Genomic DNA, 27,737 nt, shown 5'->3' with positions numbered 1-27,737 from the left:
CAGCCTTCCCAGTTATTCCCACCATCAGCCCTACGACCCTGGACCTCCGGCGCCAACCATTTGGGAAAGTGTCCATGACCCCTTGGGAGGACGTTTTGAAGTGTCCCCCATTGGGCCAGAGGGGGGAGCTGTAAGAGGGAAATTATACTGGGACCCAGAAAAGGCTGACATTTGAACGAGCCAGCATGCTGGGACGCAGCGTGTACTTCAAAGGACCCGAGAGCCTTGTGGTAAAACAATAAGTCACTCGGACTTCCTCTGAATGGGCAGGCCATTTGGCTCTCTGGAATGTTACCACCTGGACACAACCAAGATAAGGGGAACTAGTCTCTTTGCCTGTGGTTGTGGGTGTGGGTGTTTTGGGGTCATAAAGGGTGAAATGACCGGCCACATGGCGGGACAGTGCCCTCATTTGGGCCCCTCTGACATTCCACTTTGTATTTCTTTTCTGGATCTGGACTTTAAATCATCTGTTTATCCTATTTACAAACCCCAGAAAACCGTACAAACCATGCACATGTTTTCATTGTATTATTGTATTATGCTTTATGTAATAATAACATGGATTGCGTGTACAATGGTTAAACAGAAGGGTATTTTCATGACAACTGCACCATAATATTACATCCACTTGGCATGTTTGGTATGTACGCGTTCACAATAATTCGAGCCATTGAATGAAATATGTTTCATACCAAATAGAATTTGAAAAAACATAGTTTTTAGGAAAAACCTAACACAATGGAATGTCCTCTCTGGTAATCATCTCCTTTTCCCCATTTCCCCACCAATTGTTTTAACAACCTCCTCCAAATGGTGGGGGCCGGAATTAGAGATTTATGATTCGGACAGGTTAATTTATGGCAATGCCGCCTAGACCAAACGCGGGATTTGGCTTAAAAGGAAGGGAGACAAAGCAATCGAGGAAGATCGTAATCGACTTCCCACCGTGCACATACTAGGCTATGTGTTCTGTGTAGAGATAGCCATGGAAGATCGCAATCGACTTCCCGCACTGCGCATACTCAATGTTCTGTGTGCATTCTTAATTATAATTGTGCCCTGTTCTTACGAACAGAGGAAAATAACTAACATCTCCGGTTTTGAATCACACCAGCCAAGGGAGAACACGCGATACCTTCCCCTCCAGCTACAAACCCTCATTGGTCTAGCTGTGAGGTGTTTACAACGAAAACACACAGCTCTGTCTACACTGGCCTTTACAGACAGACTGTAGACACAGGCTGTTCGGAAATAGCAGGAACACAGCCAACCAATCGCCTTTAGAGTGCATCCAAGCAGGAACACCGCCAACCAATCGCCTTTAGAGTGCAACCAAGCGGGAATACAGCCAACCAATCGCCTTTAGAGTGCAACCAAGCGGGAATACAGCCAACCAATCGCCTTTAGAGTGCAACCAAGCAGGAACACAGCCAACCAATCGCCTTCAGAGTGCAGCCAAGCGGAACACTGCCAACCAATCGCAGGCCATTGAGTGACAGGACAGGATGGTCATGTGACAGCAGGACAGAATCCAGCGCTGGCAGAACACAGGAAGCGCAGTGTCGTGCTGTAACTGTGCAGAACACAGGAAGCGCAGTGGGGTTCTGAAACTGCGCTCAGAGACAACTCTCACTTCCTCTCTTAAACTCCTCAGCAGGTTATCTCCAAAAAATGCACTAAGAGCTGCTTTTAATCAAAGCTTGGATTCGAAAATGAGGGGGAAACAATGGTGAATAACTATTCCACATAGTGAACTATTGCACAACTTGCACAAATAATGTTACAGGATAAATGTAAACATATATGTCTTATTTACAAGTGATTCTAGACAAAAATATTGTATGAGCACTTTTTCCAAAAAAGAATATCCTGATTTAATAAAGCACAGATTCTACCCAATGATTTCCTGTTTGTCTCTTGTTCAGAACACCCCTGTCATCTACAACAGGAAGTGGAGCCCAGACCTTGGGTGCACTCCAATCACTTATTTTTCACCTCCTTTCTTTCTTTCCTTCCGTGTTCTTCTAGTATGGAAGGCAAAACGAGTCAAAATACGTGAAATTGACATCTGGGGCTCATTCCATTCCCTTATTTTATTCCTCCTTGTCTCCGAGGTCCTTGACTGACTCAGAAATCGATCGTCATCGTTAGAACAGAGAGATGCCCAAAGGCTGCGTTTGGACAAACTCCCCGCTCTAAATGACACAGCTGCCCAGGGCTTCTGACAGTAGGGCAGAGACCGCGGGCAGCCAGGACATGGGCCGCCAGTTTGGACCCAATCCACCACTGAGCAGATTCACAGTAGGGCTGAGACTGTATCAGCTTGGACATGGGATGCCAGTTTGGAGCTCAGCCCATCTCTGAGTGGATTCACAGTGTAGCTGAGACTGTGGGCAGCTTGGACATGGGCCGCCAGTTTGGAGCGGAGTCCTCCTCTGAGCGGATTCACAGTATGGCTGAGACATTGGGCAGCCTGAAGATGAGCCGTCAGCCTGGAGCCCAGCCCACCTCTGAGTGGAGATCAGTAAAGCCTCCCTTACTGATCTGGGTTCAGTTTCAGCTCTGATCTGTACACAGAGCCTCCAGATAGGTGCTGACACTTGGGGGGGTGTTTATGAAGTAAGATTACTGAGTTAGCCAGATAACTGCGCTGAGTAAAACCCTGAACAGCTCTTTTTACTTCAGTCCATGTTCCAGCTTGGCATGAGTTCCAGGTTTTACTCAGTCCAGTTATCCAGCTAACTCATTTATCCTGCTCTGGGAAACAGGGTCCTGCATTTCATTTGAAAGACGTTTTACAGTACGGCTGCTAGTCAGCCAGTTACTCAAACCCACACACGTAACACACACACACAAAACACACTCATAAGCATTCTTTTATTTGAACATGAGCCAGTTATAAATGTGAACATTATCACAAATGAAACATATGACCATAATCACTGTATGTAATGCACAGACACAACTAAAAAGTTTCAACGTGTAGCTTAAAATCCGTAATAAAATTCAGTAGCATTAAGGAATCCCCACTCTGATGGTTCAGAATTAAAACATCTGAGAGACAGGTGCTCCATGTGTGTCAGTCAAGTGACAGACTCACCTGTTGTGTCATACATGTAGACAGATAGGTACTGATTTTATAGTTTAATTCAGTATCATAAGGCAGTTATCATTAAAAACACTGAATTAAACAGGCAATGGAACAGGTTTTCGCATAATGGTGGAGAGAGATACACTCATGTCTGTGGCAGCAAATCTTCAGTCTTGAATACAAACAGCTTCATAAAGATCATACGGAATAATACAGAGCTCTACAGGCAACAGTTTATGAAATTCAGAACAATTTACTCCAGTAGCAGGTAGAGCCCCACTGACTTCACACATATCACTGTAAATTAATCTATTATAAATGGAGCCTCTTTATAAAGTTATCATTTTCCATGAATCACATTAAATAAAAGCATTAGTTGATCTGACAAATTAAATGTCTTCAGATATGAATGTGGAACATTTATTCTTCATGGTATGCACAGATATTACATAAAGTGGCCAGAAGTCATAAAAGCCTAATTAAAAACAATCAGCTATTTGCCTCAGTTCATGACTGGGTCTGGGAGAACAGCCAGAGACAGAGGATGACTGCGACTGGGAGAACAGCCAGAGACAGAGGATGACTGGGACTGGGAGAACAGCCTGAGACAGAGGATGACTGCGACTGGGAGAACAGCCAGAGACAGAGGATGACTGGGACTGGGGGAACAGCCAGAGACAGAGGATGACTGGGACTGGGAGAACAGCCTGAGACAGAGGATGACTGCGACTGGGAGAACAGCTGCAAAACTGCTCAATTTCCTGCAGCACTGACTCATCTGCAGAAGAGAAACAGGGAAAAAACCCATCAAGACCCTTTGTAACCTCTCACCTTCGGCCTCACAACATTTTTTAAGGTATTGCGAAAAAGAGACTGTTTATGAAACCTGTGTATAAATGGCAAGTTATAAGACCAGGTAAAACACTCATTACAAAGACAACAGCAGCTTAATTGAATAAAGGCGGCAATCACTGTCCGGTCTCTTGGCTGTAGTCATAAGTATTGTTATATATATAGCAGTATAATCCAAACAACGCACAAAGTTTCCAGAAATGAACCTCCCGCAAACATGATGCCAAACACTGTTGCCATACTTGATACAAAGTTCATGTTCTTTGTTTTATGTCACCCCACATCACTGAGCGGCAGTGTAGTATAATGGCTAAGGAGCTGATGCAGGCTAAGTTACCTTGAGCAAGGTATTTAACCTGCATTGCTCCTGTATATATTCATCTGTATAACTGGATATAATGTGAGTTACTCTGAATAAGAGCGTCTGCTAAATGCCTGTAATGTAATGTAACATCGCTGAGGGGTGCATAATCTCACAAACTTGTCATGCAGATTGTACCAAGTTGCTTTGCATGGAATTCCATGGAAATCATGGAATTTGAGTACATCTCGTTCTCTTTAAAATCTCTGCGCGATTGATCATAAAGAGGACGACATTCTAGCATGAGTTTAGCAACTCTTAATTCAAAAGTATTCATCTCAAAAGCATTCCAGTAATGACGATGATGCTACTACGGTCATGTCTAGATAGGATAAGGTACAGGAGATTTCAGGAAGTGTTGTCCTATCGAATAGGTTCACCATGATAGAAGAATAGAATTAAATAGAATTAAATTGAGGAAATGTTGGCCTCACTTGTCAAATTAAGGACAAATAATTTGGACAGAAAGGTAGCCAAATAAGAGATGAGGAAAGGATGGGGAAACTAATAACGAGGTTGATTTTATTTGGCTACCTTTCTGTCAAAAGAATTTGGTTAACAAATGAAGTCAAACATTCCTTTGTGAAGGAGGAATGATGAAGGATTTAGTCTGGGCAAACCCATCAGATAAGACACCCTTACCGAAATCTCCTGTATCCCATCAAGACACAACCGTTGGGCTGCAGCAGGCTACAGTGAAGAAGATAAAACTCTCATACCCACCCACCCATCCAGAGGTCAAAGTTCATTCTCACTCAGCAGCCTCAAACCAGGCGACTGCACAGCATCACAATCAGCACCAGGGACAGGCTCCACATTTTAGACCCCTCTGTCTGCCAGATACCTGCAGCTCCACCTGGGAATAGGTAAGGACAGGTGAGAACACATGCAAACACAGTACACAAATATCAGATATCAATAAATAATAAGATTAATGTGGGACTGTGTGAAATGGCTGGAAATAAGGGGACTGAGAGGACAGCAAACAGATAGAGAATACAGTAAATACAGCAAAGATAAATTAAAAATATTAACATCATTAACAGGCCCCTGCCCTCTGAGCCCAACATGTGCATTTTAGAAGATACTGCAGTGCAACAGTATAACCAGCAATACAGGTCTGAATTTAGTTGAGCTACAGTTATACTTTGCAAACACTTAATAACACACTCCAACATTCAGACATTCAGAGAATATGGGATCAAAGTTCAGTTCCACCAAATCAAGAGGACAACTACAAGTCATGTGCCTTATGATCCTCACAAGTCTTTCAAGCCTCCTGTCTCCAATTTCATTTCAGTTGCAGGTACAAACATGTATGAACAGTTGTGAGTCAGAATGAGGTAAGCTCACCTCTGCAGTCGTCCTTCAAATAGACTGAGGTCTTGTTATTACTGACAGAGTTATTCGCCTCACAGGTGTAATTTCCGCTTCCCAGCACAGCCTGAAATTTATGCCAATGTGGGGCAATGGAAAAAGATGACTCATAGCTGAACTTCTTTTCACTGTCTTTGTACCACAACAGGGTTCCTTGTGTACCTCTCTTCACAGTGCAATTTAGAGTGCAGGGGCTGATGAAAGTGACATTGGGCTTTGATACAGGAACTGTCAAAATAGAAAACCGCAGAGTTCAGAAGTGATATGTTAATGGTGCAGAGGGATTATAGCAGAATTATACATATGCAGTATTCAAAGCGCAAACAAGGTATCATTATTAAGATGAAAACACAGCCCTGTGCAACAGAAATATAGTGGAAAAAAACCAAAGAATAAACTTACAATTTGTTCACTACTCATAATTGCAGTCAAAGGTACAGGTAAAACAGTTAAACAGGAAAGCATAATTTGAATGTTCAACCCAATGCCATGAGCGACTGTACAGTCTGTGCAATTATGACATCATATTCCTAGGTGAGAAAGGCAGTGTGTCTGCCTTTTATATAAGGGAACCGCGCCTGTTCCCTCAGATAATTATCGTTCAATATCTTTCAGATTTTCCTAAATATAATATTAATTTTCTCAGAAGAAAGTGAGACTTGAAAAGTGTTGCTTTGCAACTTACCGTCGCCCTCTGTACACAGCGGTCAAAAGTATTTCCGAGAACATATGCGAAAGAAAAATAATATATTAGAACAGTTATGAACACAAATTAAAGACAGCATATAATCACATTACAGTAGAGAAATCATGTCTGTTTCATTTTACAAATTGAAACTAGTGAAACAAATATACATACATTTAGCCTTATAATTATACAGAGTATCCTTTTCAGATAGCTGTAATATACATTTACTTCAGAATGTTGTTCCTAAAGTGTGAAACTCTCCTTCCCGATAACAGAGTTAAAGATCTGCCTCTGATCAGTGGCCTTGGTGACAGTAATATATTGCAGCTGCTGTTGCTGCTGTACTCAGTACATCAAAGTCACATGACCTTAGACCCCTGTTACCTGTTACAGGTGTGTATCATAGTTATGTTCAGGTATAATAGGCTATAATGGTGCAGCAGAGAACAAAAATTATTGCTGAGATCATATAAGATCTAGAACTACTCTTACTAGTACCGCTGTTGCTACTACTACTACAAATAATAATAATAATAATAATAATAATAATGTCATTGTTATAAATGACCACATGTAAATGTAAATGTGGCATTTTTGGACTCTGCAGCATAAGTAGCCCCATCTTCACAGGATGATACACAATTTGCTATTCAATAGAGGTAAAATTCCCCTTTAATTCAAGCTAATCTAGGACACACACACACACATAAACGCACACACACACACACACTACTGCATTAGTAATACTATAGACACGGACACAGTGGTACTTACTGTACACATTCAGCTGGAAGACGGCTATGTTCTGGTCTGTATTCTGTACTTTATACTCTCCAGAGTCCTCCATCTTCAGCCCAGAGAGGGAGAAGAATCCAGTGCTGCTGTCCCAGTGCACTCTGTCTCTGTAATTCTCATCACGGGATGCCCTAAAGCTACCTCTATCCACAGCTCCAATGGAGACACCTCTGTACATCAAAAATCCACCGTTTTCCACTGCAGCTGGGAACTTCACACTCTGTCCCAGAATGCCATCCAGCGGCACAGACTGGCCGAACACACTCACTGCTGGAGACACAGAGATACAGCATTGCATTTTATACTGCACACACACACACAAACACATGCGTGCACAGACATGCACTCACACAGACACACATGCACACACAGACACTCACGCACACACACACATGCCTGCACATGCTCAGACACACAGGCACGCACACACACATTCACTGACATACACACACACACACACACACACACACACTCAGACACACATGCACACACACACACGCACACAGACACGCACACACACACGTGTGCACACACTCAGACACACACTCAGACACACATGCACACACATACACACGCACACAGACACGCACACACACACGTGTGCACATGCTCAGACACACACTCAGACACACATGCACGCACACACACATTCACTAACATACACACACAAACACACACACACTCAGACACACATGCACACACATGCACACACAGACACTCGCACGCATACACACACACACGCACACACACGTGCGAGCACACACATTTACTCACATACACAAACACACACACACACACACACGCACACTCAGACACACATGCACGCACACACACATTCACTAACATACACACACAAACACACACACACTCAGACACACATGCACACACATGCACACACAGACACTTGCACGCATACACACACACGCACACACACGTGCGAGCACACATTCACTCACATACACATACACACACACACACACACACATGCACACACAGACACACATGCACACAAAAACACTCACACATAAGTGTGTGCACATGCTCAGACACACAGATGCACATATACACACACACACACACACAGACACAAATGTGTGCACATTCTCAGACACACACACAGATGCACATACACACACACGCACACACACAGATGCACACACAGCAGCGCAGTGAAACAGAGTGGTAATGGGTGCAGTGTGTTTCTGAAGCACACGCCTGTCAGTGTCAACTCTGCTGAAATGGTGGAGGACACTGCAATAACAGAACAGACCTACAAACTGTTATATATTTCAAATTGTGAAAAAGGGAATACAATTATTCTTGGTAACATGATTTTTAAAAATTTCCTATTAATATGTTACCATAACAGCACAACCATAATGCTAGCTTATGGTCTTTCATCAATCCTGAGAACATTTTCTGTAGTACATAGAGGACACGGCTTCTTTCAGTCTGTTTGCCAACATTAATCATTCTTGATGCTGCGTGCTGGTTCACATTTCTGCCACCCTGGCCTTGTTCCCCACCCTATCCCAGCAAAATGAACAGTTACAGCAACTGGGATCCTTGTTCAAAATGACCCTCTCCCTCATAGAACAGATGGTTTCCGACTCAATCTGACAGGTAATTGGCGACCTACAGAAAGCTCTGGTTTCGGCTGCAGAGGAAGTCACACATTCGTCCGTGCAGAATAGGCACCACCTCGCCCGCACAAACGCGCTTAATTCCGAGAAATGCGCTGTACCCGGAATAGGGCGTGGGCGGATGCGCAGAGCGGCACGCGCTTTCTGCCTGAACTCGAGCCTGCGCTTTACTGGCGCATCATAATCGTATGATAACTAGAAATTCCACCGTATTTATTACGAACCAGATTTTTGGATTTTCTACAACGACTGGACTTGTGAATTGCAAAGAAATACCACATATTTCGTCTATGTAGTCGATTAGATATTAATATTATTTTTATCTGCGTACCAATGTTGGATACAGAACAAAATTGTTCATATTAAACGCTGCTTGTGGCTTATTTATGCCTAGACAATCCGAATTATTACAAACATGTGCTTGTCCAGAAAATGCTTGGAAAAGAAATCAGAAAATTAAATGTCAAGCTCCACTTATTATTAGGCCCGAACCAAAACATGATTCAGCATTTGTTTTCTACACAAACTACTAACATACTACTTAATACATGGAATCAGAGTCAGTGTGTCCATCCAGTTAAATCGACCTGCGTCTCATTGTGGATTCTGCAGGAACGCGATTGGATCTGCTCCTATTTTGGATTGGAGGAGGATTGGCCGATTTGGAAGACAGATATTATATTGATCTTAATATATTTAACATCCAGAGACTACTGGCAAACGCGACCGGTTGAAAATTGCGCAACTAGATTACCGTTTCATGAAAACTCCAGAAAAAAATGAGCCGCGGCGGTCAGGCTTGGTCGGTCAACGATTTAGTCGCATCTTTAACTTGGCATGAAGCTATCAAAGGCCTACACCCATTTCACAGAATCAACGACAATAGGCTGTTCAAAACTACTTTCGGTTTTCTAGTTAGGTTACTGCAGTTTACAAGCCGACAAGAGCTTTAAACCAGTCGTACGTTAGCGGACTCATTCCGACGGAGAAATAAACGGGAACATACAGAGGACGATACATACCTGTAATGCACAGCAGGAAAGTACAGAGGATAATCTTCATCTTTCTTTTTAAAGACATTTAAGGGCTTTCGCTCATTCGTGCTGCTCACCCTTCTCTTTCCTCTCTGCGGTAGCGCGCTTTATGGGGTCTGGATCAGATCGCGGACGCGCCTCCTCCTTTCTCACGATTTTACCCGCTGCTGTCCTCAGTTCGCCTGAATTAGCTCGGCTAAATTAACTCCTCGCTCTCCACGCTACAACCGAATGCACCAAGTGTCTGTGAGTGTGTGTGTGTGTACGTGTCCCTCAAAGGGCAGCGTCACTTCCCTCCCGTACTAACAAAATGTGGTTGTGGCGACGTACTATTAACGTCTTCTATTGGTCTAGTAACGTCCGCGTTACGTCTCAATTTACGTAGTATTACCGTAAAAACGTAAGACCAGCGCCCCGTCGCTGCGACGTCGCAAAACAACGTTGTAGATACGTAATAGTTACGTCCTTACAACTTTACGTTTGACAATGTAATAGAATAACCTTACACCGACGTTGTGATTACGTTATTAAATTACATCGTATTTACGTAATTCTATAACGTTACTGCAACGTTGCAGAACAGTCTCCATGAGGTCTGGTTATTTTGCGACCATAGAGCAACGTCACCTGTTGGTAATGTTGCGACTTACCAAATTACGACCAAACTGTAACGTTGTCATTACGTAGTGTGTTTGTAGGGTCTGTTTGTAGGGTCTGTGTCTACATAAGAAGTGCGATCCAGTTTTTGGCGTGCAATTAATATCCCCTTCATAACAGAGCTGGTGCGCGCAGTTATCCGAGATCTAATATTCAATATTAGATTAACTCATCAATTCACAATTCGTGAAACGGAGTAAATCCGAATTTAATTAACAAGATTATTTGATTGGATACGCGTCAGATTATTCTGGACTGTTTAAACGACATATGTGAAACAGATTATCACAGAGAACTATGTGGCACTTTCAAACGTCTGGTAATTCAAAGACCATCATATTTACACAGAACAATTGGTTTCAGTTCATACACCTATCAGAAAGTTCTGGACCATGGTCATATTGTTTAAACCAGTTGTTATAGCCATTTTCATTTAACATACTGAATTAAGATTTATGTTTTGAGGCATGACCTTTGATTATGATGTTTAATGGTTTTAAATTATACTTATGTTTCGTATGCCTAATGCCACGTTTGAGGTGACGTGAGAGGGCAAAGGCTATATGATGTGAGGCGCAGTTGTATTTCGGGTTAGCCGATGGAAAATGGGGCGCTTGGTAAAAAAATACTATTTTGATCACGCTCTTCCTTATAAATTCATTTTGTAACCAGTTTTTCGTTAAGTTCGACTACAAGGACTAATTTACAACCACTTTTCATTCATCTTTTGTTGCTGTAAAAGGGCAAATAAATTATTTTTTCTTCTTCTGCGGGACCCGAGGGAGAAGTGCGTTAATTCAGCCATGCTTCTGCGTTTTTCACGGCTTCGAACAAATGGTCGAAACACCAGTGGTTCTCAACCTCGGTCCAGGGGCCCCACTGTGTATGCTGGTTTTCGTTCCAACCACAGTTGCAATCTCAGAATTTTAACAAGCTGTTCATTTTTCTTAATTAGGTGTTTTTCACGTTAAGAGGAATTATTTACCATCTTAAGCCACATTATGTCAGAAATTGCTATGCCTGGCATGAAGAATAGAATCCCATTGTGTTATTGTGTTGCTTTTTATGTGATTGCAAACAATCACTTAAAAAGAGGTAACCTTTTTAACAAATCAAATTAAAGAGGGGAATTAATAGGCTCCTCAGGGCCGTTGCTAGGAATTCTGGGCCCCCCGAAAGAACATTGGTGTGGGCTGGAAACGAGGAACTTTAAGTTTGGAAGACCACCCGTGGTGAACCGTGAGTAATACGGTGTTGACTATGAGTAAAAAATAAGTGCGAATAAAAGCAAAGAAAGAAAAACTTAAACTGCAGACCAAAATAGCTGAAGCCGAAGCTAAAATAAAAGTCCTTACAGAGTCCCAGTTTTTACGCACGGAAAGGAGTAGTCTCGCAACTTCGTCCAGAACGTCAACCGAATATATTGTTCCAACGACAGCAAAAAAGGTTCAAACAAAGCAAAGAATATACCCTGACCAAAATAAACCCACACCATCTCAGGTTAAAGCAGAGACGCAAAGCCCATTCTCAATTCAAACCAAAAAGCCTATCCAAAGCGCAATCGAAAAGGAAACTCCGAAAGATATTCCTTACGATTCCTAACGATTCTCTCGCTGATGTCATGAAAAAGCAAAATGAAATTACAGAACTGCTGGTAAAGCAACATATATTGTCTCAACTTCCACAAAGAGAAATCTCTGTCTTTAATGGCGACCCACTTCAGTTCAGATCTTTCATTAAATCTTTTGAGCAAACCATTGAAACTAAAACTGAAAATATGCAACAAAGGCTATACTACTTGGAACAATACACATCTGGAGAACCAAGGAATCTTGTGCGCAGTTGTTTTCATAGCCACCGGATAGAGGATATAAGGAAGCTAAGGAACAACTTGAATGGCATTTCGGAAATAAAATCAAAATCACATCTGCCTTTATGGACAAGGCATTGAGGTGGCCTGCTATCAGGCAGAGGATGCATCTGGTCTAATGTCTTATGCATTTTTTTTGAAAAGTTGTCACAACACAATGCAGGAGATGGATTATATTATGGATCTTGAAACACCCTCCAATTTGAAGATCATTGTGTCAAAGCTACCATTCAAGCTTCGCGAAAGATGGAGAGCAGTTGTCTGTAACATCTATGACAAACACAAACAGAGAGCCACATTTAGAGATTTACTTGCATTTATTGATAAACAATCTCGAATAATGCTGGATCCAATCTTTGGGGAAATTCAAAGTCCATTGAATAAAACCTCAGAATCAAAAAGGCAACACAAAGCTTACTCAAAATCTAACAGCAGGGGGAGCAGTTTTGCTACAGCTGTTTCACCAATGTCAATGTCTGGGCAAACAAAGTTGCAGCAGTCACATAATAACAAACAAGCCCCAACCGCAAGCAGTAGTTCAAGTGCATTTACAAAGCCCTGCATGTTCTGCAACAAAAATCATTCATTGGAAGTATGTGAATCATTTCAAACCAAACCAAATAACGAAAGGAATGTGCTTTGGATGCTTAGAAAGAGGACACATGAGTAGAAGTTGTCAGAAGCGCATGTCTTGCAATGTGTGTAAACAAAGTCATCCAACAATCCTGCACATGCAAACAAAGGAAAATCAAAGAAATCAAACAAGCTGCTGATTCCGATGCAGTTGTCTCTCTGGCAACCAGTAGCCTTACTGGCTGGAACAAAAGAGTGTGCTCTAGCAATCGTGCCTGTCAAAGTGAAATTGGAGAAAGGAAAAAAATGCATACAAACATATGCTTTCCTAGACCTGGGGAGCTCTGCAACATTTTGTACCGAGGAGTTGTCCATGCAGCTTCATGCCCCTGGTAAGAAAACAGAGATACTTTTGAAAACAATGGGTCAAGAAAAACCAATAACCAGTTATAAAATATCTGGCATAGAAGTAGCTGCATTGGACAGTGACACATTTCTCAAACTGCCTGATGTTTTTACACAAAAATCAATTCCAGTGACACATGACAACATTCCAAAAGTGAAGGATATAAGGAAATGGTCTTACCTTGAGGAGGCTGACTTGGCACCAATTGACGCTAGCATTGGGCTACTAATAGGTGTCAATGCTCCAAGAGCTTTAGAACCCTGGAAAATAATAAACAGTGTAGGTAGTGGACCTTATGCTGTTAAAACCCTTCTTGGCTGGGTTATCAATGGCCCACATAGCTTTGGGGGGAATGGAAATGTCAATGACTCTTCTGTTCAAGTCAGTAGAATATCCGTTGCAAACTTGGAAAACCTGTTAATAAAACATTACAATCATGACTTCATGGAACAGCATTATGGTGAAAAGCATGAATTGTCACAGGAAGATCAGCAGTTTTTGAGAATAGTATCTGACTCAGCTGAACTCAAAGATGGTCATTACCGCTTGAAACTTCCCTTTCGTAACACCAATGTGATCATGCCCAATAATAGGCAAATAGCCCAACAAAGAGCTCAACATCTGTTGAAAAGGTTTGAAAAGGATAAAGTGTTCTGTAATGAATATAAAGCCTTCATGAATGATGTCATGACAAAGGGGTATGCTGACATTGTACCTCAGAGTGAGTTGCAGCCTGAGACTGGCAAAGTGTGGTATGTGCCACACCATGGTGTCTACCACCCACGCAAAAAGAAACTGCGTGTGGTGTTTGACTGCACAGCAGCATTTGGTGGAACCTCTTTGAAGAAAGAACTGCTCCAAGGCCCTGATTTAACAAATACGCTACTTGGCGTATTGCTCCGCTTTCGTCAAGGCCCTGTTGCATTCATCACTGATATAGAAGGGATGTTTCATCAGGTCCGGGCAGCAAAGGAAGACATCAACTTCTTGCGCTTTCTCTGGTGGCCAAATGGAGACATCTCTAAGGAACTCGTAGAGCACAGGATGTTTGTGCATATCTTTGGTGCAGAATCATCACCTAGCTGCGCAACATTTGCTTTGCTGAAAACAGCAGATGACAATCAAGATGAGTATCTAGAAGAAGTCACAAACACCATTCGACAAAACTTCTACGTAGATGACTGCCTAAAAGCAGTCAACAGCACGGAGCAGGCTACCTTTATGTATCAACAGCTCACTGAAGTACGTTCAAAAGGTGGCTTCCATCTAAACAAATGGATCAGTAATGATCGTACTGTCCTCTCTGCCATTCCTGAAGAGGATAGAGCAAAAGAAGTGAACTGGAACTAGAACTAGAACTCTCTTCTGGCTGGACTACCGGCATCTGCCACCAGACCCCTGCAGCTCATTCAGAATGCTGCGGCTCGTCTGGTCTTCAACCTCCCCAGACACTCCCACGTAACTCCCCTGCTCACTACCCTCCACTGGCTGCCTGTTATAGCTCGCATCAAATTTAAAACATTGGTCCTAGCTTACCAGGCAGTCAAGGGATCAGCCCCAGCATACCTCCACAAAATATTCAAACCCTACATGCCAGCCAGATCCCTCCGTTCTGCTACCTCAGGACGCCTAGCACCTCCCCCTCTTCACACCTGCACTTCCAGAACACGTCTCCTGTCTGTTCTGGCCCCACGATGGTGGAATGACCTCCCTGTGGAGGTCAGAACAGCTGAGACTGTGACCCATTTCAAACGACGACTGAAGACCCACCTCTTCAGGCTGCACCTCTCCCCATCCCTCCCTTCCCCCCTGTAAATGACTAAACTTAGGGTTGTAACTAGGCAGCTGTTTCATAGGTGACTTAGGTGATGCGCCTGTCTTAACAACTACTTATATTTTTATTTATTTTTATTTTTCCATAGATTTCCATGTTGCCGTTCTCGTTGTTAGTGTTAATCAGTTTAACCATCAGGGTCCAAGTTGAACTATGCGGTTGTTCCCTGTACTTGGACCGGTACTTCTCTCTAGGGGTTTCGTCATACTTGTTCCTGGTTATGGTTATACACTTTGTTGTACGTCGCTCTGGATAAGAGCGTCTGCCAAATGCCTGTAATGTAATGTAATGTAATGTAAATGACTGTAAGCTTAGGGTTGTAACTAGGCAGCTGTTTCGCAGGTGACTTAGGTGCATTAACTGTCTTAACTACTACTTGTATTTTTTCCATAGACTGTGTTGTTGCCGTTCTCGTTGTTAGTGTTAATCAGTTTAACCTTCAGGGTCCAAGTTGAACTATGTGGTTGTTCCCTGCACTTGGACCGGTACTTCTCTCTAGGGGTTTCGTCATACTTGTTCCTGGTTATGGTTATACACTTTGTTGTACGTCGCTCTGGATAAGAGCGTCTGCCAAATGCCTGTAATGTAATGTAATGTAATGTAAAGTGAGTACTCTGGATCTGAGCAAGGAGCAGCTGCCAATGGAAAGAGCTCTTGGTGCTCAATGGGACGTTGAAAGAGATATCTTCACTTTCAGCATAGCAATCAAGTCTCACCAGATAATCAGAAGGGGCATTCTGTCCATTGTATGTTCAATTTATGACCCCTTGGGCTTTTTGGCTCCCATCACACTTGTAGCAAAGCAGATCTTGCAAAGCTTATGTAAGTTGAAACTGAGTTGGGATGAAAAAATCCCGCATGATGTAGCTCAAACTTGGGAAAAATGGCTTGGCTCACTCCACCTACTGGACACTTTCAGTGTTGACAGAATCTTTATTCCGAGAGGCTTTGGTGACCTCACATCTGCACAGCTGCACCACTTTTGTGATGCTAGTGAGGTAGGGTATGGCGCCGTGTCCTACCTTCGGCTCACAAATGGTAAGGGTGAAGTCTGTGTGTCTTTTGCCTTTGGAAAAGCCAAAGTAGCACCTCTTAAGTGTACTACCATCCCCAGAATGGAGCTAGCAGCAGCAGTCTTAGCTGTACGACTGGATCACATGCTGAAAACAGAGTTGCAGTTCTCATTAACAAATTCCATCTTCTGGTCAGACAGCATGACAGTTCTGCAATATATTGCAAACACGAGCAAAAGATTTAACCCTCCTGTTCTGTTCATTTTTTAGGTACAGCAAAAATGTTCCCGGGTCAATCCCCATACAGGGGGGGGTTTGCAAATACATGAAATGAACCATTTTCATTTAAAATGTTGATTACACTAATTAAGGCCAGTAGAAGAAGTTTCATACTGAAAAAATAATTTTAAGTATTTTTCCTAGATTTTCAAACTTTAAAAAGGGTCAATTTGACCCGCAACATAACAGGAGGGTTAAGACATATGTTGCAAATCGAATCTCAGTTATTCACTCTCTATCAAAGGTAGAGCAATGGAGGCATATCTCTTCAAAGGAGAACCCAGCTGATGCGGCTTCACGCAGCTTAGCCAAAGCTTTCCTTCAGTGCAAAACATGGATCAATGGGCCGGAGTTGCTTCACAAACACTCTCAATGGCCAGGAACACTTGGAGAGATGGATGTCATTTCGGATGGTGACCCTGAGATAAAGCAAGAAGCTTCTGTTCATGTCACATCTGTTCAGCCAATGGAAGAGTCTTGTCCCACCAGCAAGCTGCTTTCATACTTTTCCAAATGGACAGACCTGAAACGAGCAGTGGCATGGCTTTTAAAGTTTAAAGACACACTTAAACAGAGGTGATGAAAAGAAAAAGACAAATAATACACATTCTGACAATAACACCACATTAGATGTCAAACCCAAAGTCCAAATGAAAGAGCTGACTCACAAACTTTCACTGGAGGATCTTGATAAAGCTGAGAAAACAGTAGTCAGTTTTGTGCAAAAGCAGCACTTTCCTGAGGAAATCTCAAATTTGAGCAATGAAAAGGCCGTAAAGAAATCCAGTCATCTGCACAAACTGGATCCTGTGATGGTTGATGGCATCCTAAGAGTAGGTGGTCGCTTGAGCAAATCTGCGTTACCTGAAGAGGCGAAGCATCCTGCTATCCTGCCAAAGAGTAGTAGCATCTCAGAGCTCATTCTCCGCTGTGTGCATGAAAAAGCTGGCCATAGTGGGAGGAATCATATGCTTTCCACTGACCAACGGCAGTTTTAGATTCCTCATGCCAATTCACTGGCTATAAGGGTCATCAGAGAATGCATGACATACTGCCGACAGCGTCAGAGACCTGGAAAACAGAAAATGTCTGACCTCCCATCTGACAGACTTTCAATGGACCTCCCTCCATTCACTCTGCTCGGAATGGATTACTTTGGACCTATTGAGGTAAGAAGAGGGAGGAATACTGTTAAAATGTATGGCATCATATTCACTTGTCTAACATGCTGTGCTGTCCATCTTGAAGTGGCCCATACACTTGACACAGATTCCTGCATCAACGCCATAAGAAGGTTTATCTGTCAAAGGGGACAGGTCAAAGAAATAAGATCAGATAACAGAACAAATTTTGTGAGTGCAAATCGCGAATTAAAACAGGCACTACAAAACTTGAATCGAAACAAAATACAGAACACACTCACACAGGATGGGATAAAATGGACCTTTAACCCACCTCACGGAGCTCACCATGGTGGTGTCTGGGAGCGTCTCGTGCAACAAACTAAAAGGATCCTCTGCTCTGTCACCAACCAACAAATGGTTGATGATGAAGCACTCAATACCATATTTTGTGAAGTTGAGGCTATTTCGAACGATAGACCAATAACAGCATCCAGTGATGACCCAAATGATCTTGAGGCGTTAACGCCAAATCACCTTTTACTGTTAAAAGGGAAGCCCACTCTACCACCTGGTCTGTTTGAGTCTGTTGAGACATATGGAAAAAGGCACTGGAAACAAGTACAATATATTAGTGACCTATTTTGGAAAAGATGGGCAAAATAATACCTCCCCATACTGCAACAGCATCACAAGTGGAATAAACCACACCGAAGCTTCTTAGTTGGGGATCTAGTCCTTATAATTGATGATTCTGCTCCCAGGAATTCATAGTCTATGGGGCGCATTATAGGAACTATGAAAGATTATAAAGGTTTTGTCCATAGAGTACGTGTTAAGACGCAAACCAATGAATTGGAAAGGCCTATTACTAAGTTATGCCTTTTGCTTGAAGCAGAATAGGTTTGACAATCCTTAGTTGATGTGTATGTAACTTGAGGTTGAATGTTTGACATTATTGAATATTGAAATGAAAGTTGATCTTGAAGCACACTTGAATGCATGCCGTATGTAAATGAAATGATGTACAGTAGATGCATAAGAATGTATTCTGTAATGGACAAATTGGCGCTTAAATGTTTATGTTTACTTTGAAACCTTTCTGACTGAAGAATTTTTTTTTGAAGAGTTTTTTCAACTCTCTTTTTGGTGGACCCCTTTCATGGACTCTCACATACACACACACACTTGAATGGACTTTGGTATGGATTCTAAACCTCTAAAACTATGTTATGCTTGATTATGTACTAATTGATGATGATATACACTGCATGGGTGATGTACAATACTTGGATGCTTTGCGCTTATTCTTGGTTGATGTATGATGATGTATGAATGATTAACTTAATGGATATTGATGTATAATTTTGGTAATTATTTGTTATACAAAAATTAGGGGCTGGAATGTTATAGCCATTTTCATTTATCATACTGAATTAAGATTTATGTTTTGAGGCATGACCTTTGATTATGATGTTTAATGGTTTTAAATTATACTTATGTTTCATATGCCTAATGCCACGTTTGAGGTGACGTGAGAGGGCAAAGGTTATATGACGTGAGGCGCAGTTGTATTTCGGGTTAGCCGATGGAAAATGGGGAGCTTGGTAAAAAACACTATTTTGACCACGCTCTTCCTTATAAATTCATTTTGTAACCAGTTTTTCGTTAAGTTCGACTACAAGGACTAATTTACAACCACTTTTGTAAAAGGGCAAATAAATTATTTTTTCTTCTTCTGCGGGACCCGAGGGAGAAGTGCGTTAATTCAGCCATGCTTCTGCGTTTTTCACGGCTTCGAACAAATGGTCGAAACACCAGTGGTTCTCAACCTCGGTCCAGGGGCCCCACTGGGTATGCTGGTTTTCGTTCCAACCACAGTTGCAATCTCAGAATTTTAACAAGCTGTTCATTTTTCTTAATTAGGTGTTTTTCACGTTAAGAGGAATTATTTACCATCTTAAGCCACATTATGTCAGAAATTGCTATGCCTGGCATGAAGAATAGAATCCCATTGTGTTATTGTGTTGCTTTTTATGTGATTGCAAACAATCACTTAAAAAGAGGTAACCTTTTTAACAGATCAAATTAAAGAGGGGAATTAATAGGCTCCTCAGGGCCGTTGCTAGGAATTCTGGGCCCCCCGAAAGAATATTGGTGTGGGCCCCCGCCCCCCGACTTTTCATCGCCAAAGATCAATTTTAACATCTCTATTAGAATGTCTTGCAAAATAACAAAAATAGAGAACATAAATACTTTCTTGTAAAATGTATTGTCAAATCTGGCTTGATTGACAATTCATTTATTCAGTAGGTGAGAGTATAAGCTTTCTAGCGATGTATAACATGTCTAATTTTGCTTTTGGAATAGCGTTTTGTAAGTCTGCATAACCGAAAATTTTCCTATCATTGCATTCACTTACGCATTCACTTGTGGGTAGAAGTAAAAGACACTGTACCTAACGAAACGTAAATGATTTTTTGTAATTTCGTGGAAAATACTATTATTATTGAGGACTTAGCTACTGAACATAGCTAAGCCATATGTTTGCTGATAGACCTATCTGACATTGTTTTCTGGAGCAAAACAGAAGCGGATAGAACTGTACCATTGATTTACTGTCTCTCTCTCTATCTACTGAACACAGATAAAATTTCATCATTGCTATGTAAGTATTACTACTCAAAATATTTTGGTTAAATATGTTATTTTTGAAATTGAGTGTCTTTAAATAGGTTAGTGGTATTTTATAATGAGGATATTTCACACTGTAATGTAAGCATTCGTTAGTAGTCTAGTAGTGTTTGTGATGCATGCAACAGTGATGACGAGAGCGTTTGGACATTGCCAAAACGTGGTGGATGGTTGAAAATTGTTTTCATATCGTCCCATCCTCATACAAGAAAACATACGAGAGTACAGAGTATAGAAATACATACAAAAATTAATTATTACACATTTAGGTACTGTACAGCATTGTGTGACAATATTTATGCATTATTTTTAAATCTTATATCAATGTTTCATCTTAAACCTTCACAAGGGGCTCATTTATATCCCTAGCTATTTTAGACCACTGTACTGACAGAAAGCTTGTAATTACCACTTGAAAACGATGCAACAGTGAGATTCTTGAATAAAAACGATTGACTAAGCCCCAGGCAGCCACAGGGCTTAATACTAGCTAGCTTAGCTTAACACAGCTAGCTTAATACTCTCACCTTTCTTAGAAAAAAAATCTGTTATATCCTGGGCTCCTGATCTGCTCCTGGCCTTTCTTTTCTTCTCCACTCTTTTTTACCGTTCTGATTTATGTTTCTGTTTTGGCATTGCGCTTCTCTATTAATAACCTGCTGGCTGCTGCTGCAGTTCGGGAGCAATAAGGTTACACGCAAATTCTCAAAAGAGGAGCAAACCATCGACAAAACCATTTTTTTAAAGAAGGGAGTTATTGCTTGAAAATAGAAACTTCTTTCATCAATATTGTATGATTTTGTGGCTTTGTTTTAACTCTGATGCATTAGTATGAGTATTAGTTAGGTCTATGCATAATAATTTAGTCATAGAAAGGGGGGCCTACATAATAGGCTACTGGGGGGTTTTGTGGGCCCCCCCAAGGGTTGTGGGCCCCTAGAATTGTCATCACCTTTTACCCCTAAACGATGGCGCTGAGGCTCCTAATTAGATTGCTGAACACGTCCTTAAGTGCTTTAAGTTCCCTTAAACTAATTTGCACAATACAGGTTTGACTGGTTATCATTTTCTTTGTTTTTGAATTCTTCATCTATCAAATTATTACATTTAGTGGCCAGGTGTCCACACTTTCCCCAATTAGGAACCTGTTGATTTGCCTCAGTCTTTATTTTGATTAGTTAAACAGTTTTTTTAGCCTCTTTATGTAATCGTCTACAATCGTCTTTATGGCATGCATAGCCATTTCAGACACAAGGTGGCTTAAGTGGGCAAATAATCCCTCTTACATGAGAAGCACCTAATTAAGGAAAAATAATAGCTTGTTACAATTCCGGGATTGCAATTGTGGTTGGAACGAAAACCAGCATACACAGTGGGCCCCCAGGACCGAGGTTGAGAACCACTGGTTTAAACCATGCAAAGGATGAATACAAACTACTCAACTCAAATCGTCCTGATTCCTACCTTGCTTCAGTTTTTTGAAATTGGCAAATTATGACATTCTAGAACTTGTGAACCTGCAAATAAATTGCAAGCCTGTCTATGAGGATGGTTTCCGCACCATGCAGAGTACTGTAGTATAACTTTAGGGTGTCTTTGCTCCTCACAACCCAATTTATCTGCCTTTGTGCTCATTTACACTAGTGGTGCAGAGCTCTACACAGGATGGTCTTGTGCAACCAAGTGTGGTTCAAAGATAGGCAAAAGTAAGTGCTATATTTATGAACAAACTGTGGATGCCTCCTTCACTCATATGGCTGTTTAGGGCAAGCATGGGAACACGATTCCTGGAGAGCTGAATCTGTTTCTCAATTTCATACCAGCTACTGCTTTTAAAACTGACAATTTATGTAGTCAGACATATTCTATACATTTCTTATAAGTGCACAAACGAAAGCTGAAGGCAGCTCTTCCCACTATGTGAAGTATTTTATTTCAGTCTAATCCATGACTGAACTGGCATTTGTGTTAACACCTAATTATCTAACTGAGACTGGGGTAAATGGTGGAAACACAATGCCCAGAAACAGATATGGCTTCCGTATAACAAATGTGGCTTCTGGCACAAGGGTTGGAGTGGTTAGTGATTAGCTTCAGGACCCTGTCTCGGGTGTGTTTAAAATACAGGTCACATTAAATCATGTATTTTGTGGGCAAAGCATTAGTTCCAGTCGACGCAGAGTTCTAAGGCATTAATCCCAGACTTGTATTACTATACTTCAGCCAGTCAGACGCGTTTTATCTCATGCAAAGACGAGCTATGGCATGACTTTTTGTACCCAATTATGTAAGATGCTGCTGATAAGAGTGTCTACCAAATGAGTATAAAGGACATCACTGACATCTGTGAGTAACTGTCACTCCTCAGGGTGTAATGCTGGACGGCGTTACCCTGCATTGCAGCGCTGCAGATGTGCCGCCGTGGTTTTGTTTTGCCAGAGGATTCGCTTACGCTGTGCTGACGTCACACTGAGCCGCGTACTCCAAGTTGCAATACGAAATTCCACCACCAGAGGAGCACACTGCTCAGAAATGTAACTACTTTGGCGATCTCAAGAATGCTTTCTTTGTGCTGACGTTTGAACTTGTTGTTTATCTTGGCCTTCATGGATTACACTTCAATTACGGGTACTCAGACGTAGTTGAAACATATAGGCTAGTTATCATAAGAGCAGTATCACTGGCATATCCCTCTTATGGAATAAGAAAAGAAAACAGACCAAAATAGTAATACATAACCTAATACTGAATTAAAAAAAACTTTCATACTTTGCACACACACGACCCGCCCACCTACCACACCCAATGGCAACTCATTCAAGCCTTAATTTATGGGTTGACCATGAACACACCATTGCCTGCAAAAAAATAAAAATAAAAAACTGAACCAAATGTAAAATGCAGGCGTACAGAATTGAATAGCCTATAGTTTGTGATCCGTTGACAAAAAACACGAGGAAAGCATTGCTTGTTTTGTATAAGTTTGAATTTTCTGCCGGGCCAAGCTTTTGTTAAAAATCAGTTTTTCTATTATTTCTATTTTCACAGCATATGGCATGTTAGTCTACTGGTCAGGCTCTCATTACCAGCACACTACAATGACGGAAAGAACGTCTGACAGTTAAGTAAGTGTTTTACCGACTTCAGCTAAAATTCTGCGAAAGTTCTGACTCGCTGCGGCTGCTCGATTTTTTGCGGTAGTGCCCCTGCCCTGCCTGACCAAGTACAGCCGCGACAACCGCACCATGTTTACATCAAAGCGTCCTTAAATACATTTTCCCCAGACACAGTGACATCAAGTATTTGTGATGTATCGTGTTTGGTAGGTTAAAATGTACAAACAATATTGTTCACTTTAGTGGCCGCAAATTAAATACGAAAATGTATTTGGTTTCCCAAAAACATGAATTAAACAATCTGAATTATGTCGATAACAATGGTCATTAAACTGTGCATTTATTTGCTTATAAACGATTGTGCTTCTCCGCGTTGTTTCCGGTTTATCTTCTTACCAATGTGGAAACCAGCTGAGGTGTCAATTTTGTGCGTCTCTGAAGAAGAGCTACTTCCGGCGTTAAAGACACGGTCTATAGTGCGATCTTATTTCGGCTGGCCGCTGAGAACCACGTGTTTCCCTGATAAGACTGGACGCTAAAACCCGTTTCACACTAGTAGAACTGTAGAAGATGGGGAGCTGTGTTCTCTACAGGGTTGTCCCTTTGTAGCGTCCCGCCGCCTGTGGTGTAGGCTTGCAGCACTGGGGTCTTTAACCGCAACAGGCTAACGGCGCTTTGCCAGTATTAACAGGTGTTTCTTAGCTCACGCACGTACGTTTGGAAATGTTCGTTGTACACAAGGGGGCATTTACCCTGCAGGGGCGTTTGACTGCAGTGAGCTCCACCTTGACCAGTGGTACATGCAGCAGCACAAGACAGAATCAAACCTGCAAGCCTTCACTCTCACAATTTGGGCACATTTTTATTGGGTACATTCATAATGTCAGCTAAATGTTTGCAAATCATAGAGCTTTCCCTTATGATCTCATACACACACATACACACATGCAGTATTTTGTGGCCATTTTTTACTATTTTGTGTGGGAAAATGTTTGTGTGTGTGTGTGTGTGTGTGTGTGTGTGTGCATGCATAAGTGAGTTTGTGGTGTGATGTGGTAGGGTGGGGTCTAAGAAAGCAGTTTAGATTCAGGAAGTCCAAGCTGCAGTTTCGGCCAGTGAAACCCTTATTTCAGACAACATGAGAGCAGCCGTTATTCTGTTATATACCTGTTTGATTGCAGGTAGGACGCTGTTATTCTGTTATATACCTGTTTGATTGGAGGTAGGACCCTGTTATACTGTTATATACCTGTTAGAGTGCAGGTAGGACCCTGTTATTACATTACATTACATTAGAGGCATTTAGCAGACGCTCTTATCCAGAGCGACTTACACAACTTTTTACATAGCATTTTACATTGTATCCATTTATACAGCTGGATATATACTGAAGCAATGCAAGTAAAGTACCTTGCTCAAGGGTACAACGGCAGTGTCCTTACCCGGGAATCGAACCTGCAACCTTTCGGTTACAAGCCCAGTTCCTTACCCACATTGCAACACTCCGTCCTGTTATACTGTTATATACCTGTTTGATTGGAGGTAGGACTCTGTTATTCTGTTATATACCTGTTTGAGTGCATGTAGGACCATGTTATACTGTTATATACCTGTTAGAGTGCAGGTAGGACCCTGTTATACTGTTATATACCTGTTTGATTGGAGGTAGGACCCTGTTATACTGTTATATACCTGTTAGAGTGCAGGTAGGACCCTGTTATACTGTTATATACCTGTTTGATTGGAGGTAGGACTCTGTTATACTGTTATATACTTGTTAGAGTGCAGGTAGGACTGTTATACTGTTATATACCTGTTAGAGTGCAGGTAGGACTCTGTTATACTGTTATATACCTGTTAGAATGCAAGTAGGACTGTTATACTGTTATATACCTGTTAGAGTGCAGGTAAGACTGTTATACTGTTATATACCTGTTAGAGTGCAAGTAGGACTGTTATACTGTTATATACCTGTTAGAGTGCAGGTAGGACTCTGTTATACTGTTATATACCTGTTAGAGTGCAGGTAGGACTGTTATACTGTTATATACCTGTTAGAGTGCAGGTAGGACTCTGTTATACTGTTATATACCTGTTAGAGTGCAAGTAGGACTGTTATACTGTTATATACCTGTTAGAGTGCAGGTAGGACTCTGTTATACTGTTATATACCTGTTAGAGTGCAAGTAGGACTGTTATACTGTTATATACCTGTTGGAGTGCAGGTAGGACTGTTATACTGTTATATACCTGTTAGAGTGCAAGTAGGACTGTTATACTGTTATATACCTGTTAGAGTGCAGGTAGGACTCTGTTATACTGTTATATACCTGTTAGAGTGCAAGTAGGACTGTTATACTGTTATATACCTGTTAGAGTGCAGGTAGGACTCTGTTATACTGTTATATACCTGTTGGAGTGCAGGTAGGACCCTGTTATACTGTTATATACCTGTTAGAGTGCAGGTATGGCTCTGTTATACTGTAATGAACCTGTTAGAATGCAGGTAGGACTCTGTTATACTGTTATATACCTGTTAGAGTGCAGGTAGGACTCTGTTATACTGCTATATACGTGTTAGAGTGCAGGTAGGACTCTGTTATACTGTTATATACCTGTTGGAGTGCAGGTAGGACCCTGTTATACTGTTATATACCTGTTAGAGTGCAGGTCGGACTCTGTTATACTGTTATATACCTGTTAGAGTGCAGGTAGGACTCTGTTATACTGTTATATACCTGTTTTACTGCAGGTAGGACTCTGCTATATTGTTATATACATGTTAGAGAGCAGGTAGGACCCTGCTATACTGTTATATACCTGTTAGAGTGCAGGTATGGCTCTGTTATACTGTAATGAACCTGTTAGAATGCAGGTAGGACTCTGTTATACTGTTATATACCTGTTAGAGTGCAGGTATGGCTCTGTTATACTGTAATGAACCTGTTAGAATGCAGGTAGGACTCTGTTATATTGTTATATACCTGTTTTACTGCAGGAAGGACTCTGTTGTCCTGTTACATACTGTGAGCTTTATAATGTCTGGCACAAAGACATACGGTGAGCTACCAATTACAGAAGAGGTGTTATACTGTTATATGCTTGTTAGGGAGGGAGGTCTTTTTATATGTGTTTTGGTTAGTAATGTGTAACAGGTGCATTTTATGTATATCTTAGCCAGGTCTGATGTCTGGTTCATTTGTTTTCAAAAATTCATGAATAGGCACAACATTTCCATAACAACAGAACCATCTCCTAACAACACAAACTGCATTGCATCTTTTCTGTGGCTGATCTGTTAAACAGACCAACAGCAAAGGTAAACTAAAATTACCTCCCATCTCCCATTTCTGTTTCCCTCCTTCCATCTCTCATCCCTCTTTCCTGTGTATCTCTTTCCTTCCCATTTCCTCTCTCTTTTCCTCACTTTCTCTTCCTCTCTACTGTCTCCCACACTTTCTCTCTTTCCCTGCATCTTTTCTTCTGTTTCTCTCCCTCCCACTCTCTCCCTCTGTCCTCACTCTCCAGGTGTGCGTGTCTCCTCTGTCCAGTCGAACATACTGAACGGCATTGTGGGACAGACGGTCATGTTCCCGGCTGCAGTGAAGGAGATCGACTACATTGTCAAAGATGGCAGCGTAATTGCGAAGGTGGTCAATCGCATCCTCCAGCTCACCAATGGCAGCTACGGCACCCGGCTGCAGTGGAACAGCAGCACTGGACTCTTCTCCCTGACTGACCTGAGGAGGGGGGACTCTGGAGGGTACAGGGTACAGCACAAGGATGGCACTGCAGCCTACCAGCTGGTTGTGTGGGGTGGGTGTCTCCACCTGGTACTGCTGCACTGTGCTGAGGCAGCTGTGTGATGTGATTGACCTTCACTTACTGTACATCTGCCAAATAAATGGAATGTATGTGCATGTTGAGACTCTGGCATGAAAACCAGGCAGAGACAACAGGAGTCCATCTCTGGAGGGAGTGTTGAAGGCTCACACACAGAGTGGAGTTAGGGGTCAGTGTTACTTGTCAGTGTTAAAGGCTCACAGACAGAGTGGAGTTAGGGGTCAGTGTTGAAGTCTCACAGACAGAGTGGATTTAGGGGTCCGTGTTACTGGTCAGTGTTGAAGGCTCACACAGAGTGGAGTTAGGGGTCAGTGTTACTTGTCAGTGTTGAAGGCTCACAGACAGAGTGGAGTTAGGGGTCAGTGTTGAAGGCTCACAGACCGAGTGGAGTTAGGGGTCAGTGTTGAAGGCTCACACACAGAGTGGAGTTAGGGGTCCGTGTTGAAGGCTAATAGACAGAGTGGAGTTAAGGGTCAGTGTTGAAGGC

General features: G+C 41.9%; 1 protein-coding gene and 2 long non-coding RNA genes across 5 annotated transcripts in view; 2 read left to right on the top strand and 1 right to left on the bottom strand.

Moving 5' to 3' along the window:
• The window catches only part of LOC118227655 (T-lymphocyte surface antigen Ly-9-like), a 168,526-nt gene that overhangs the window by 92,896 nt on the left and 47,893 nt on the right, over window positions 1-27,737 (top strand). The gene's annotated exons all lie outside the window — the stretch shown is intronic.
• Window positions 10,007-26,820, top strand: LOC118227662. The gene is made up of 4 exons (XR_004765324.1): window positions 10,007-10,090; window positions 22,695-22,825; window positions 23,340-24,588; window positions 26,631-26,820. It is a non-coding gene; the product is annotated as an uncharacterized LOC118227662 (long non-coding RNA).
• LOC118227664 lies at window positions 12,670-13,731 on the bottom strand. The gene is made up of 2 exons (XR_004765326.1): window positions 13,531-13,731; window positions 12,670-13,333 (listed from the first exon to the last, which is right to left on the bottom strand). It is a non-coding gene; the product is annotated as an uncharacterized LOC118227664 (long non-coding RNA).

The sequence above is a fragment of the Anguilla anguilla genome, chromosome 5 (assembly GCF_013347855.1).
Source record: "Anguilla anguilla isolate fAngAng1 chromosome 5, fAngAng1.pri, whole genome shotgun sequence".
NCBI lineage: Eukaryota > Metazoa > Chordata > Actinopteri > Anguilliformes > Anguillidae > Anguilla > Anguilla anguilla.
Note: the sequence above shows the minus strand (reverse complement) of the source record. Positions and strands in the feature narration are given on the sequence as shown.